Here is an 18484-nt window from a genome sequence, read left to right on the forward strand (position 1 = left end):
ATAAACCTACTGGAAATGAGAAAAATAGATCTAGCTTCAAAGGATCCTTGGATGGCTTGAAAGTTCTTGAAGCAGAATCATGACACGAAAACAATTTCAAGTAAGATTTCCACTCGAAATAAGATTGTTATAGTTATAGAAATTGAATTAAAGTTTGAATATAATTATTACCTTGTATTAGAAAGATAACCTACTATAAGTAACAAAGGTTTCTTGATCTTGGATGATTACTTGGAATGGATTTAGAAAACTTGGAAGTAAACTTGCAATCTTGGAAGATTCTTGATTTTATGAAACTAGAACTTTTGGAATTTATGAAGAACACTTAGAACTTGAAGATAGAACTTGAGAGAGATCAATTAGATGAAGAAAATTGAAGAATTAAAGTGTTTGTAGGTGTTTTTGGTCGTTGGTGTATGGATTAGATATAAAGGATATGTAATTTTGTTTTCATGTAAATAAGTCATGAATGATTACTCATATTTTTGTAATTTTATGAGATATTTCATGCTAGTTGCCAAATGATGGTTCCCACATGTGTTAGGTGACTCACATGGGCTGCTAAGAGCTGATCATTGGAGTGTATATACCAATAGTACATACATCTAAAAGCTGTGTATTGTACGAGTACGAATACGGGTGCATACGAGTAGAATTGTTGATGAAACTGAACGAGGATTTAATTGTAAGCATTTTTGTTAAGTAGAAGTATTTTGATAAGTGTCTTGAAGTCTTTCAAAAGTGTATGAATACATATTAAAACACTACATGTATATACATTTTAACGGAGTCGTTAAGTCATTGTTAGTCGTTACATGTAAATGTTGTTTTGAAACCTTTAGGTTAACGATCTTATTGAATGTTGTTAACCCATTGTTTATTATAACAAATGAGATGTTAAATTGTTATATTATCATGATATTATGATATATAATATATCTTAGTATGATATATATATACAGTTAAATGTCGTTACAACGATAATCGTTACATATATGTCTCGTTTCGAAATCATTAAGTTAGTAGTCTTATTTTTACATATGTATTTCATTGTTAATACACTTAATAATATATTTACTTATCATTTAACATAATTAACCAAGTGTATCAATATCTTAATATGATTCATATGTACCTAGTAAGACGTTGTTATAAAGATAATCGTTATATATATCGTTTTCGAGTTTCTTAAATTAATAGTCTCATTTTTATGTATATAACTCATTGTTAAAATACCTAATGAGATACATACTTATAATAAAATCATGTTAACTATATATATAACCATATATATGTCATCGTATAGTTTTTTACAAGTTTTAATGTTCCTGAATCACCGGTCAACTTGGGTGGTCAATTGTCTATGTGAAACCTATTTCAATTAATCAAGTCTTAACAAGTTTGATTGCTTAACATGTTGGAAACACTTAATCATGTAAATAATAATTTCATTTAATATATATATATATAAACATGGAAAAGTTCGGGTCACTACAATAGGCACTCTATATGCAAATGTTGGAGTTAGCTATACAGGGTTGAGGTTGATTCCAAAATATATATATACTTTGAGTTGTGATCGAGTCTGAGACGTATACGGGTCACGATACATTTCAATAAATTAGAATATTATATATTGCTAACTGTGGACTATCAACTGAGGATTACCATCATTGGACAATTAAAATGAATTAAAATATTGATTATAACATATGAAACTAAACAATTCTTCAAGTTTGCCACACGATTTCATCTTAAACCTCATTGTATCTTGACGATTACAAACTGTGTTCAAACCTTACATGATTCTTGAAAACACCTCAATCGAGAGGATGAACCAACCGCACTTCATCTACGGAAGGAAAGATTTATGTATATAGTATTATACCAGAGAAACTCTCGGCAACTGAGTAAAAGTTTAACACGTAGCCGCGTCAGATCTTTTGGCATTTATTAGCAAAAATAACTTTGCGGCCCTTTTTCAAAGTAGCCAATTTTGTCACAGCTCCAGCAAGTCGACTTCGACTTTTCATTCGAAGTAGCCTTACTATAATTCTGATATATATACGATTACCATTTTGATACCGGAGAATTCTTTTATACTCCACCACATTAGCAGTAAAACTTACCAGCAACCTCATTGCTCCTTGGTTTAAACCTCTCCGACAAATCACTACATTTATCTATTAAAGTCTTATCATAATCTCATCTGCATCTGGTAACGAGAATTGCCATACTAATTACCGGGAATCAGCAATCAGTACTTTGAAAACTCACAGCACATCTACATCAACAGTTATATGGACGACATTTATTTCTTAGAATTATGATCTCTCATTCTGAAATTCTAAAAAGCACTCAGTCACAAATCAATACTCTGAATGTTGAAAAATCTGAATGGAGCAGCAGAAACTGTAGATAACCGTAAACAACCATAATCATCGAAAGTTTGATGATAAAGATTAGTATGTTGGAAAAGCTCAGAAAAGTTGGAACTGGAAAGCGGATTGAGCTAACCATAAAGGAAACTAAGGAGAAATACAAGTTACATACCCTAAATTCATAGAACCCAAATAAATCTAGATCCGTTGAAATCTTTAAAGAATATCTTGCTCCGAAGTCATGTTAAAATCTTGCGGAAAATCTTTCTCCATCAACCATCGAACTTAGAAATTCCAAAATATCATCATCAATATCTTCGATATTTCTGAGGATATTTTCATAAATATTTTCGTCCGAAATTATATACCTCTTCGTGCTTCCTGTGTATCATTATATTGGAAACATTCAATTGAAAATTTAGTACCGAAAAGCAGATTATGCGAAACTATGAAGAAAGTCGTGGACAAATCACAAAGAATAAGTTTGACTTCAAAGAATCCAAATGATCCAATGTCTGCTAAAGTCTTTAGTAAATATCTTGCTCCTTACTCTAAACCCTTGCAGACAATAGTTTCTATCATCCTCTGATCTTAGATATTCCGAGATATTATCGTATCTTTCATTATAAATATCCTCCATATTTCTGGAGATATTTTTATAACTATTCTTATCTGAAATCATTAATCTCTTTGTGCTATCAGTATTACATCATATAGAAACTGTTAGTTTCTATATTCTGTAAACTTTTGAGCTTAAAATATGAATGTTATTGAAGTAATGTTGGGAATTGATGCATGAGTTAGTATAATATAATGACACTTGATCAATGTGATTATATTACAGTAAGTCATGCTGAGTTTCTAATGGGACGTGATGATTCACAGATCATAACGTCATCATGTGCCATGTTACATAACTCTATCATTCTGCTTAACTTCTGAACATATCGAGAAAGTATATTCTTGATAGTTCTATTCTCAGTGAATCTGGTAATTTGACAAATCAAATCGTGCTATTACGTTCCTTCTTATTTAGAACATTAATAATGTTCATTCTGAAACTTATATCTGCGAATTCTGGACCATTACAAGAGATGCCAAATCGCCAGAAGAAGAAACGAAGGGACAAAGCTCTGAAATAGAAATTGGAGTATAAATCGCAGCAAATAGGAGGAAGTATTAACTGTGGATGTCAATAATTATATGAGACAGAAGCACGGACATTGAAATATAAAGGAAGATATAAAACCCAATAACAACACAGAAGTTACAAACCGTGAATATTAATACGAATAGCAATATAAACACACGATATAAGTAAGAATAGTATCCCCCAAGACAATAGTAGAAGTAAACAGATTTTCTGGTGGAAGATTGAAAAGAAGGATGACAGATACATAAATAGGAAAATATCAAGAATCAGAACTGGATGGAGCATTTCCACAATATTTTAAAAGTAGAAATAGAGGAAGAAAGTATAGGAATGGTGAAAGTAATGGAACGGAAGAAGTTCATTTATAGTAAAAATACCAGACAAAGAAATCAAGGTATATTTCCGCATTAATTATAGAGATCTTAATTTCCTTACTCGCCGAAGAATCAAATCTTTTAGATTTCGAAGATTTTCTTTAAATCCCTTGAATTCCGGAATTGAAGCAAAACAACGTCAAAAGCTAAGACGCATCTTATTTTTCTAAATTCAGCCCCATACGTCAAAAGTTAAGATGAATCTTTACTTTCCTATTTCATTCTTTGGTGATAGCTTCACTCGTACGCTTCGAATAATTGAATTATTTTATTCAGGTTACACCATGTGATAAAATTCTATTTATCAACTCATATTTGCCATGAAAACATTTTTATTGTTAGCCATGACAACCTCACTCAAATTTTGGGACGAAATTTCTTTAACGGGTAGGTACTGTAGTGACCCGGGAATTTCCGACCAAATTTAAACTTAATCTTTATATGATTTCAATACGATAAGAAAAGTATTTTAGGTTGAGTGTCAATAATTTAGAACTGTTTCATTTATTCAATTGACCTTCGACTGTTCCCGAGGATTCACGAACCATTGTTTGCAAATATATATGTATGTATAAATGTAAGTGTATATATAAAATTTTGAGTTAATAAAATATACTTTATTCACTTGAATTAAAAAAAAATGTAAAATAATAAATGGAATAATTAAGTATTATTAAGAAGAGTAAAAATATATGGTTCTTAATAATAATTACAAATATAATTATATGATAATATATATGATATGTATGAATATTAAATATTCAACATATGTATTCATATAAAATATAATATTATTAATTAAATGATAAAGCAAGTTAAAAATATAGTTGTTATAGTAATATTATTATTACTTTCATTAATATCAGTATTAGTTATATTGTTATAGATAATATGTGGATAGAAAATTTAATGCATTTAATTTGTTATCTTTACTAATATTATTATTACTCTCATTACCATTATTAGAATATATATTTAATAAAAATATCAATGTTATTATTATTATTATTATTATTATGTAAGATACATAAATATGAAATTTGATACAATTAATTTGTTATCTCATTATGATTATTATTAATATTATTATTCATGTATTAGTTGGTAGTAAGATTACAATTGTAATTATTATTGATTATTATTATTACCTTTATTAAAATTATTATTATTATTAATATCATTACTATTATATTTATAGATACTATTATTAAAAATCAATAAAATTTATTATTACCAGTAATAATGAAATTATTATAATTTCTAGTGATTATTGTATCATTATTTATTATTATTAATATAATAATAATTATTATTATTAATAGATTTATTAATTATTAGTATTATTTATATAAACCATAAAAATCAAATAAAATTGCATGATTCAGTTTGACATCCAAATCAAACTGTATTTGATTTTGGTTTTTGTCTGTCCAACTTGTTATCTGTCGACTTCCAATTCATAGATCCAGCCAAATTCAGTTGCAAGTCACTATCTGTTTAATTTTTTTTCTTCCTTTTACACGATTTAAATTATTGACTGCAGATTTTATAGGTAAATCTAAATTGATAAAATCATCTTATATAACTTTAATTATTTGTCTATCATCTTTATATATCTCCCTTACACACTGCAATTCGAATAAAATAGAAAAATTAGATTAAAAGTTCCAAAGAACTTCACGACACCTCTGTTATTCACCTTTTTAGCCAATCCTCGAATTCGAATCGAATTTCAAAAACGAAAAATGCAGTATTGTTAGGAATCTCGTGCTTCAACTATCTGGAAAGTTTCATATCTTAATCTCTAATATCAAGTGAGAATTTTGAAGTAAAAGTTTTCTAAATAAAAAGTCAACCTTTGTTCTTCATCCAAATTCGAAATTTATGTTTCAAATTGGGTTAAATTGATAATTTTTATAGTTTCTAGAGGTGATGTTGAACATAATTCGTGTTGTAACCTTTGTCTAAAACAATCACGAATATGAAATCATTTTTTTTTTTGCTAAACAGCGACGGGCAGAATACAGTTTTTGTTTTTTATATATATATATATATATTTTTTAATCAAGAACATAATTATATATTTTACTGAATTTTTATAAGTCTTAAACAAAATTAAATTCGTCATTTTAATAAGTAAACTTTTCTATCCAATTTGTTTGTTGGGGAAGAAGATGAATATCACTAAGTATACGCGAGTTATATATTTCTGTTTGGGGTATAAATCAGAAAATATGGAACGGAAGGATGGTGTTGTGTGATTGTGTGCTTTCGAGAGGTCTCGGGTTCGAACCTCAACATGGGCAATTCTTTTTAGGAAAGCATTTTTAAATGGTATATATATTTTTTTTTATTATCATTATAATTATTATTATGATTATTAATATTATTATGATTATTATGGTTATTGTTATTGTTATTATCATTAGAATATAGTTATTAGTATAATTAGTATTATTAACATAAATATCAATCATTCGTAACAATATTATTATTATCATTAGTATTATCATTATCACTATCATCATTAGTAGTAAAATTATTAAAGTTATTATTATTTTCACTAATATTAGTATTAATCTCATTTTTGTAATTATTAGTTTTATTATGATTATTATTAACATAAGTATCAAATTTTAACAATATCATTATTATTATTAGTATCATCAATATTAAGATAGTTATTATTATTAGTAAATTATTATTATCGAAACTACCATTTTGATACATATAAATGTTTTATAACTAAAATATACTTAATACATATATTGTAATTATACTAATAGTCTATATACCAACATAATAACATTATCTATATAAACACTTATATATAACCAACTAATGATATCTTTTATATACTACTAACCATATATATTAATATATAGATATATTAATATAACTAAATATATAGATATAGATATTAAACATTTTGAAGATATACACAAACTAAATAAGTATAATATATAATTTAGGATATAATATATAAACTTGCTCGATTACGATTATATATTTTAATTTATACACAAATGATATAGGTTCGTGAATCCGAGGCCAACCCTGCGTTGTTCAATATAGTCGTATGTATTTTTACTACAAAATACATTAGGTGAGTTTCATTAATCCCTTTTTAAATGCTTTTGCAATATATATTTTTGGGACTGAGAATACATGCGCTGTTTTTATAATTGTTTTACGAAATAGACACAAGTAATTGAAATTACATTATATGGTTGAATGATCGAAATCGAATATGCCCCTTTTTATTAAGTCTGGTAATCTAAGAATTAGGGAACAGACACCCTAATTGACGCGAATCCTAAAGATAGATCTATCGGGCCCAACAAGCCCCATCCAAAGTACCGGATGCTTTAGTAATTCAAAATTTATATCATGTCCGAAGGAGGATCCCGGAATGATGAGGATATTCTTATATACATATTGTGAATGTCGGTTACCAGGTGTTCAATCCATATGAATGATATTTTGTCTCTATGCATGGGACGTATGTTTATGAGAAATGGAAATATGAAATCTTGTGGTCTATTAAAATTATGAAATAATTATTTGTGTTAAACTAATGAACTCACCAACCTTTTGGTTGACACTTTAAAGCATGTTTATTCTCAGGTACGAAAGAAATTTTCCGCTGTGCATTTGCTTATCTTAGAGATATTACTTGGAGTCATTCATGACATATTTCAAAAGACGTTGCATTCGAGTCGTTGAGTTCATCAAGATTATTATTAAGTCAATTATAGTAAGATATATTACGAAATGGTATACATGTTGTCAACTTTCAATGTAATGAAAGATTGTCTTTTAAAAAATGAATGCAATGTTTGTAAAATGTATCATATAGAGGTCAAATACCTCGCGATGTAATCAACTGGTGTGAATCGTTTATAATCGATATGGACTTCGTCCGGACGGATTAGGACGGGTCTCTACACCTGCTCGTGGTTCACACCATACGTATTTGAGTCATACTCTTTTATAGTGCTACCGGCTCGTGGTTCACACTTCGACGCTACCGGCTCGTGGTTCACGCCTCTTTTTATAGTGCTACCGATTCGTGGTTCACACTCGATGCTACCGGCTCGTGGTTCACATCTATTTTTATAGTGCTACCGGCTTGTGGTTCACACTCGATGCTACCGGCTCGTGGTTCACATCTATTTTTATAGTGCTACCAACTTGTGGTTCACACTCGATGCTACCATAACATCCACAAACAAATACGCCATAAACATGAACGCATAATTATTCCACTCACAATATTAACCCTTCGCCATTGGGGTTATATAATCCACATCACCCGCCCATGTGATAACGTACACACAAAGTGTGCACCTCGTCAAAGGTGGTTAACCAAAACGCACAACCGTGCCAATTGGACCTATACACAAGTCCATCAATCCACCTATATGTGAAGTGAGCTCTATGACCGAGAACCACTTCACCCGACCCGCACCCATCCTACACATACATATGCACATAGGATATTAACACTCACCTTGTCGCCTTGAAGAATGCCACCGAATAATCCGCAATCGCCGATGGAATGTACCTATTCCATTTATCACATAACAAGTAACACAATTAGGGTGGATATACAAATCAACCCAAATTGACAACTAGTGCAATTTCGACCCAAATGCACTTCCAAGCACCAATCGCGCCCAAATTAACCAATAATCACTAACACAAGTGAGAATGATCCTAATACACCAATTAAACCCAATCATAGGTGTTAAACACCTATCTTGCCCATAATGACACTTAAACCCTAATTTTGACCCAAAGGAGTCAACATCGCGCCGTTAGCGAGTTTTGACACCAAAACATATTTAACTTGGTTTTATACTTCAACTTAATCCATTTTAAGTTTATAAACCTTATTAGATCGACAATTGGGTCATAATCATCACCAAACCCTAATTTTGACTCTAGTCAAAATTAGTCAACCCAAATTCACCTAAAGTGGTTCCAACACTTCCATAATCACTAAACCTAGTGATTAAACTCAAGATTAAAGCCTAATCAAGGCCAAATCGTCAACCAACCCAAAACCCGCCAATTGACAAAATAACTAGTCACCATAAACCCATTTCATCATCTAATAGGGTTTCACAACAAATCAAACTCAAACCTAACTTGAATATCAAATCTAACAAATGTAATTCGGAGTTTGAACTTACTAATACCACCAAAATGATGCCGTTGACGAGTAGAACAACTTTAAAACCCGAGCTTTGGTGAGAATCCAACTCCTTCTTCTCCAATTCAAGCTCTCTCACTCTAGAACCCTTCCTCTCTCTCTAGATATGGATGAGAGTGTTTGTGTGGGTGAGTAATGAGCTCCAATGGAGTTCTAGATCAGTTTTGGTGACCCTAAACCGACCCTAAATGAAAAAACCAAAGTACCCCTCATTTAAACCTTTTAAAAAAGCTGAAAATTACATCAGACGGGATCGGAGCGCCGCTCCATAAGGTGGAGCGCCGCTCCAACCTTCAGGTCAGTTTTAAGTTTCTTGTTTTGGCCATAACTTTTTGACCGTAGCTCCGTTTTCGATGAATCAAATATCGTTGGAAACGTAATAAGATTTTCTTTCCAATGGTAAGGCTTTGAAACATCAACTCAAATTTATTTGGGGTTGAAAAGATACGTACACACCTTGTCACTTCAGACAACGTCCAGTTTCCTTCGACGTTCGAGCAAGCAACACGTACGTGCTTCGTACACTTCATACACACATCGTACACCATAAATACATTATGTACAATAAATATTTGGGTCTTACATCTCTCCCTCACTTAAACTCGATCACGTCCTCGTGATCTTCTCCACTTAACCAATCCGGAACTACTCAACGGCCCTCAATCCTAAGTTCGAATCTGAACTTTCCTAGACAATTCTTCCCAATGAATCACCTTTAACAACTAAAATCGTCACCCGCGATTTATCAAAACCACTATCCGAGCACTAAAACTGCTCTTTTCCCCATATCGGGAAAAACTCAACCAATCTCGTACCGAGATATCAATTCCTTAGCGTACCTTTACCAAGGACAACGCTAAAAGCGACCATGTCTCAACCTAAAGTCAACAATCCGAATGTTGAGGATCGAACCACATGAATCCTTACGGATTACACTTACCACTAAACATCCTTTGTAGTGCGGAATACAACCAATACGCCACTATCCTAACATCATAAGCAACGGCTAAAACTAAAAGCGCCCAAAACGACTATGGCAACGCTAATCCTAAGGTGTACAAAATCGACTATTGTCACACCCATAACAACATGTGAGCAAAACACGGCTATCGCATCACTAATCACACAACACGGTCCTCACGATCCCACCATCGGTGTATAAAACAACCGTTAGATCACACCACACGGTCCTTACGACCCCACCATCGGTGTATAAAACAACCGATAGATCACTCAACACCGGATGAAGTCAGCGGACCCCGTCAACGGTCATGCTTCACTGATATATCACTACTCCCATGATGAAGTCAGCGGACCCCGAACGGTTATGCTTCACCAATCACATACTCCCATGATGAAGTCAGCGGACCCCGAAGGTCATGCTTCATCAATCAACGATCTCATGATGAAGTCAGCGGACCCCGAAAGTCATGCTTCACCAATCAACGATCTCATGATGAATTCAGCGGACCCCGAAGGTCATGCTTCATCAATCACATACGCACTTTTGGTCTCAAACAACGAGTAGTGCAACATCGTGCTCTGCTACACTATAGTGAACCCTACGGATACCACTAACCATCCACACAATCTAGCAAGAACCACCTATATCGAACATAGGCATAAAACAATAATTCTCTATAAGAGAATCCACCACGCACATCCCTTAACCGAGGGATTCCACCTTGCTTGCCATACCCGTCCATTATCTCTCAACGAGATTTACCACATTACCACCTTGGTGATAATTCAAATCCAAAATCACAGGTACAATTTTACCGAAATTGTACTCCACCACAAATCGACCAAATCTAGGTCCCGACACAAATTTCGGATCTACCATAAGCATTGTCCGAAATCTCACACTAAAACCTCCTCGTGCGGGAGTGTAACTCCCCCACTTGGAATTACGTTCCATAACCGCATCTCGTACACCCGTACAATGCTACCAAAGGTAGACTTTACCAACAATTGGGTTCACACGACCCATCACTACATCTCGCTCCAATCTTCGGCACACGAAGGATTTCAACCAATCCTTAACACTTCGAACAAAAAGTGTACCGCAAATTACACGGTTCTACTTTCGCAATCATCCAATTACTATAGCTTGTCAAACTTCACCCAGTCACTCATGTAACTTAGGGTTTTACTTCAGTACCCTAAGTACAATGTAACCGCAACATAATCGGAGTCGAACACCATGCTAGTAGGTATAAAAGAGGCACCTAATGTTGCGTCATGTAGACTCCTTTACTAACATACATCGAGATTCAAAACACTCGATTTCTCGGGTTTCATCCCACCCGTCGAACCTCATGGTTCATCAACTTCAACACGAGAGCGAACACGCTCTAACATCCGAACACCAAAACTCATTTCCATGGCTTGGTAGAAACATTTCCCAAATACTAAGGAATGCTTGGTTACGCCAAGTCTTACGCCCTTCGCCCAGCAATCAAAACGTCACCATAGGGTACTTCCATTAGGAACGTCACCCATATCAATAACATGCACAACACCATGCATTTAACCAACTCAAACTCAACGGCACATAATAAATAATCAAAGGACATATTTATTAAAACGAAACGTACCTTAACGTCTCCTTGTCGCTCCCGTCCCCGCTAACTCGGGACATTCCGACTTACGATGTCCTTCCTCTTGGCAAATGAAGCACACCATGCCATCAACCTTTGGCACCAAACATTCCCAAGACTTGTGACCCCTCACGCCACAATTATAACACTTAGGCGCACTCGAGTCTGATATACCCGTCCGTGTACCACCCGTGCTCGCACTCGGACCCTTAGTCCTCTTACTTGGAGCACCATAAGAAACAACCCTTCTCTCACTTGAAGGTTCACCAACCTTCGATCACGAATACGACTCGAAACCTCTAGCCGAGGCAAATAACTCCGCAAACGATTTCGCCTGAACTCTGATAATCTTACTCTTCAAGTCATCATTCAAGGTTTGATAGAAATCTTGCATCAACAAATGATCATTCCCCAAATACTCAGGGCAAAAATGAGCCTTCGCCATAAAGGTCGTCTTGAAAGTATTCAAGTCCATAGAACCTTGTTGTAAATTTCGCAACTCATTACGCATATCCGACGAATCGGCTGAAGTTTGGAACTCCTCAAAGAATTCCTTCTTAAACTCGTCCCACGATAACACCATAAACTTTTCACCACCGACAAGGTCAATCTTACCATCCAACCAATCCTTCACCCTACCCCGCAACAAACTAGTAGCGAGTCTCGTCTTCTTCTCGGGAGGGCATTCAATAGTGCGAAAACACCCTTCGACAGCCGAGATCCAAGTTTTGCTCACTAAAGGATCCGGTTTCCCGTCATACATCAGGGGTTTAGTCCTCATGAAGCTCTTAAGACAACGCTCCATTTCACCACTACTCCGAGATTCGGAATACTTCCTATCCATTTCTTCCCGAAACGCACTCATTTGCTCCGCAACGGCGGCCGCAACTCTAGCATTAAACTCCGCGTCGTTCGACTCGATCCCGTTTCCCGTCGCCATTCTAAGGAATGCAAAAGCGATTAGATCACGAACGTATAAAGCACACACACAACACCGCCCCATCTTGCTAAAAACTCGTCGTACATCACTTGCTAGACATGATTTGCACCCGTAATAAGGTTTGCAAGTCCTTATTACGCATACACGCCGTATCGGCTCGTTAGTACAATGACAGCCTCGCTCGATGATATATGCAAATGCAAACATAAACAAAACACAACGCAATCACATATTAACAATATCCACATATTAATATAAACGTTACCCCTCCTACAAACAAGGCACTAACTATAACCCATTCCGACCCGTAATCCTACAAGTCCCGTAACAAATTAAGCACACACAAAAGTCTAAGTCTAGGCACCTATCTCAAGTCATCTAAATCCCTTAGACCATGCTCTGATACCACTTGTAACAACCCAAACCAAACCATGTTCAAACCCGCTTAAAGTATCACAAAAAAAAAATATTTTTGTTGCACAGCTATTGGCGCGGCGCGCCAACCTTCTGCACTGCGCGCAAAAAGGCCTGGACAGGCTGCTGTCCCAAAAAGTCAAAAACATGAAAATGTTTGACCACTTCTCGACTTATTTAGACAAAACGCTTTTCACAACATATTCATATATGAAAAACTAACACGTTCCATTCATAAAATAAGTTTTACGAGACATGGCCCACATGTAGTGACCCGAACTTTTCCATGTTTATATATATTAATTGAGATTGATATTTACATGATTAAATGTTTCCAACATGTTAAGCAATCAAACTTGTTAAGACTTGATTAATTGAAATATGTTTCATATAGACAATTGACCACCCAAGTTGACCGGCGATTCACGAACGTTAAAACTTGTAAAAACAACATGACGATATATATATGGATATACATATGGTTAACATGAGATTATGATAAGTAAGTATCTCCATAAGTATATTAACAATGAGTTATATACATATAAACAAGACTACTAACTTAAGGATTTCGAAACTAGACATATATGTAACGATTATCGTTGTAACGACATTTAAATGTATATATATCGTATTAAGATATATTAATATATCATAATATCATGATAATATAATAATTTAACATCTCATTAGATATAATAAACAATGGGTTAACAACATTAATTAAGATCGTTAACTTAAAGGTTTCAAAACAACACTTACATGTAACGACTAACGATGACTTAACGACTCAGTTAAAATGTATATACATGTAGTGTATTTAGATGTATTAAAATACTTTTGGAAGACTTCAAGACATATATCAAAACACTCATACTTAACGAAAATGGTTACAGTTACTTTCCCATTCTTTTCTTTCATCAAGAATTCTAGTCGTATTCTTACCCGTATTATACACAGCTTCAAAACGTACTTACTATGGGTATATACCAATAGGAACTAGCATGGGATTTCACTCTTGATTATGTCATGTATGACTAATCAATTTTAACTTCTACCATGAGCTAGTCAACTAACTAGAACTCCTTTTAACCCCACTCACCAATTACCACTCATCATTCACTCCATTTCACTTCCAATTCTCTTTCTAATTCTCTCTCAACACACACACACACTATTATGAATGTATTTTTCCAGTAGTTAATCATCATCTTCATCAAAAATCACTTCAAGAATCAAGCTATAATCATCATAGGAAGAACACTTCAAGAACACTTCAAAAATCCCTTCAAGTTTACTAATTTACTTCCAAGCTTTCTAATCCATTCCAAGTAATCATCTAAGATCAAGAAACCTTTGTTATATACAGTAGGTTATCTTTCTTATTCAAGGTAATATTCATATTCAAACTTTGATTCAATTTCTATAACTATAAACTATCTTAATTCGAGTAAAAATCTTACTTGAACTTGTTTTTGTGTCATGATCCTACTTCAAGAACTTTCAAGCCATCCAAGATCCTTTGAAGCTAGATCATTTCTTGTCACTTCCAGTAGGTTTACCAACTAAACTTGAGGTAGTAATGATGTTCATAACATCATTCGATTCATATATATAAAACTATCTTATTCGAAGGTTTAAACTCGTAATCACTAGAACATAGTTTAGTTAATTCTAAACTTGTTCGCAAACAAAAGTTAATCCTTCTAACTTGACTTTTAAAATTAACTAAACACATGTTCTATATCTATATGATATGCTAACTTAATGATTTAAAACCTGGAAACACGAAAAACACCGTAAAACCGGATTTACGCCGTCGTAGTAACACCGCGGGCTGTTTTGGGTTAGTTAATTAAAAACTATGATAAACTTTGATTTAAAAGTTGTTATTCTGAGAAAATGATTTTTATTATGAACATGAAACTATATCCAAAAATTATGGTTAAACTCAAAGTGGAAGTATGTTTTCAAAAATGGTCATCTAGACGTCGTTCTTTCGACTAAAATGACTACCTTTACAAAAATGACTTGTAACTTATTTTTCTGGCTATAAACCTATAATTTTTCTGTTTAGATTCATAAAATAGAGTTCAATATGAAACCATAGCAATTTGATTCACTCAAAACGGATTTAAAATGAAGAAGTTATGGGTAAAACAAGATTGGATAATTTTTCTCATTTTAGCTACGTGAAAATTGGTAACAAATCTATTCCAACCATAACTTAATTAACTTGTATTGTATATTATGTAATCTTGAGATACCATAGACATGTATACAATATTTCGACCTATCATGTCGACACATCTATATATATTTCGGAACAACCATAGACACTCTATATGTGAATGTTGGAGTTAGCTATACAGGGTTGAGGTTGATTCCAAAATATATATAGTTTGAGTTGTGATCAATACTGAGATACATATACACTGGGTCGTGGATTGATTCAAGATAATATTTATCGATTTATTTCTGTACATCTAACTGTGGACAACTAGTTGTAGGTTACTAACGAGGACAGCTGACTTAATAAACTTAAAACATCAAAATATATTAAAAGTGTTGTAAATATATCTTGAACATACTTTAATATACATGTATATATTGTTATAGGTTCGTGAATCAACAGTGGCCAGGTCTTACTTCTCGACGAAGTAAAAATCTGTGAAAATGAGTAATAGTCCCACTTTTAAAATCTAATATTTTTGGGATGAGAATACATGCAGGTTTTATAAATGATTTACAAAATAGACACAAGTACGTGAAACTACATTCTATGGTTGAATTATCGAAATCGAATATGCCCCTTTTTATTAAGTCTGGTAATCTAAGAATTAGGGAACAGACACCCTAATTGACGCGAATCCTAAAGATAGATCTATTGGGCCTAACAAACCCCATCCAAAGTACCGGATGCTTTAGTACTTCGAAATTTATATCATATCCGAAGGGTGTCCCGGAATGATGGGGATATTCTTATATATGCATCTTGTTAATGTCGGTTACTAGGTGTTCACCATATGAATGATTTTTATCTCTATGTATGGGATGTATATTGAAATATGAAATCTTGTAGTCTATTGTTACAATTTGATATATATAGGTTAAACCTATAACTCACCAACATTTTTGTTGACGTTTAAAGCATGTTTATTCTCAGGTGAATACTAAGAGCTTTCGCTGTTGCATACTAAAATAAGGACAAGATTTGGAGTCCATGTTTGTATGATATTGTGTAAAAACTGCATTCAAGAAACTGATTTCGATGTAACATATTTGTATTGTAAACCATTATGTAATGGTCGTGTGTAAACAGGATATTTTAGATTATCATTATTTGATAATCTACGTAAAGCTTTTTAAACCTTTATTTATAAAATAAAGGTTATGGTTTGTTTTAAAAATGAATGCAGTCTTTGAAAAACATCTCATATAGAGGTCAAAACCTCGCAACGAAATCAATTAATATGGAACGTTTTTAATCAATAAGAACGGGACATTTCAGTTGGTATCCGAGCGTTGGTCTTAGAGAACCAGAATTTTGCATTAGTGTGTCTTATCTAGTTTGTTAGGATGCATTAGTGAGTCTGGACTTCGACCGTGTTTACTTGAAAAATGATTGCTTAACAAATTTTGTTGGAAACTATATATTTTAACATGTGAATATTATGTGATATATTAATCTCTTAACGCGTTTGATATTATGTGATAGATGTCTACCTCTAGAACAAGTCCCATTGACTCACCTAATAATAATGAAGAGTCAAATGTAAATTGGAATGATTCGTGGACTGATTCACAAGTTCCCGAAGAGGAACCGGAAGAAGAGTCGGAACCGGAAGAAGAATCAGAACCGAAAGAAGAATCGAAACCGGATGAAGAAATAGAACCGGTGGGGGAAATAATAACACGGTTAAGTAAAAGAAAATCCTCAACCAACCGACCAAGGTTAATTATGGTCAATGGTGTTTCCGCCAAGGAAGCAAAATATTGGGAGGATTACCAATTCTCCGATGAATCGGATTCCGACGAGAATTCCGATGATGTTATAGAAATTACCCCAACTGAATTTAAAAAGGCAAAAGAAAATAATAAGGGAAAGGGCATAAAAATAGAGAAATCTAATTCCAACCCCGATGAACTTTATATGTATCGTCAACCCCCGAAGTCCTTAAGTTGTAACAATGACCCGGGAACCTCTAAACCACCAGGTTTTTCTAAACCAATGTGGATAACGACGGCTCGTATTAGGGGAACATCATATATCCCTAGAAACTTGGCAAAACGAACCAAAACCGAAGAAGAAGAAACAAGCGAGTTGGAATAAGATAGTTGTATTCGTGTGGTGTAATATAAGTAATATAGTGTGCTTATGCTTTATGATATATGTAAAAATTGCTTGTATTAATAAGTATTTTTTTTATGAATCTAACTCTTGTCTATTTTACAATATAAAAACACAAAATAGATAGACAACCCAATATTTTAAGAGACCTACCCGGAGACATGATTGATGAAATCTTGTCTAGAGTCGGTCAGAATTCTTCGGCACAACTATTTAAGGCGAGATCAGTTTGTAAGACATTCGAAGAACGTTCCAAGAATGCCTTGGTTTATAAAAGGCTTTCGTTCGAAAGATGGAGGATATCACATTGGGAAATTCATAAGTTACGATGTGTTTACTTTGACGCATATATTGCGGGGAACCCAAATGCTATTTTACGCAATGGGTTAAGAAATTATTTTGACTCAATATATCCGAATATTGGACTTCGTGATTTAGAAAAAGCGGCTAACATGCAACATAAAGAAGCATGTTATGCTTACGGATTAGTAATGTTCGCTTCTCACCAAAGTGAGAACAAGAACATCGGGCTATAACTATTAAACAAAACGTTCCCACAAGTGACGGAGTCGGTAATTGGGGTAAGAAATGAGGTTTTTAGATTGTTACGGGACTTTTGGACATTACGTAACCCTCGTCCCTTTGACGACCTTACAACACGCTGTCTTATCAACGGCCATAACGGTTATGTTCCACAAGACCAAGGATGGGAAGTAGTCCTAGTAAAACCAGAATGCATGACTTGTTTCTGGACGTATGAATTACGTGTCTTTATTGCCTTTGCTGAACGACTTGTGTACTAGCTAGAATTATCTTCACAACTATCTTGTATCAAAGTTATTGTGTGCTATATTTCATGCTTTATGTAAAATAAGCGGTATTGTAAGTTTGTAAAATATTGTATAAAAGTTTGAACGCGAAATATTATTATAATCAGTTTTTCATATAGAATTGTAGTAGTTGAATTGTATATTAGCTACTAAGTATGAACTTAATGGGTAGGTACTACCCGAATTTAAACTTATAAAATGCTAATATGAAGAAAAAGCTTTT

This window comes from Rutidosis leptorrhynchoides, chromosome 4 (genome assembly GCF_046630445.1).
Source record: "Rutidosis leptorrhynchoides isolate AG116_Rl617_1_P2 chromosome 4, CSIRO_AGI_Rlap_v1, whole genome shotgun sequence".
In the NCBI taxonomy this organism is placed as follows: Eukaryota; Viridiplantae; Streptophyta; class Magnoliopsida; order Asterales; family Asteraceae; genus Rutidosis; species Rutidosis leptorrhynchoides.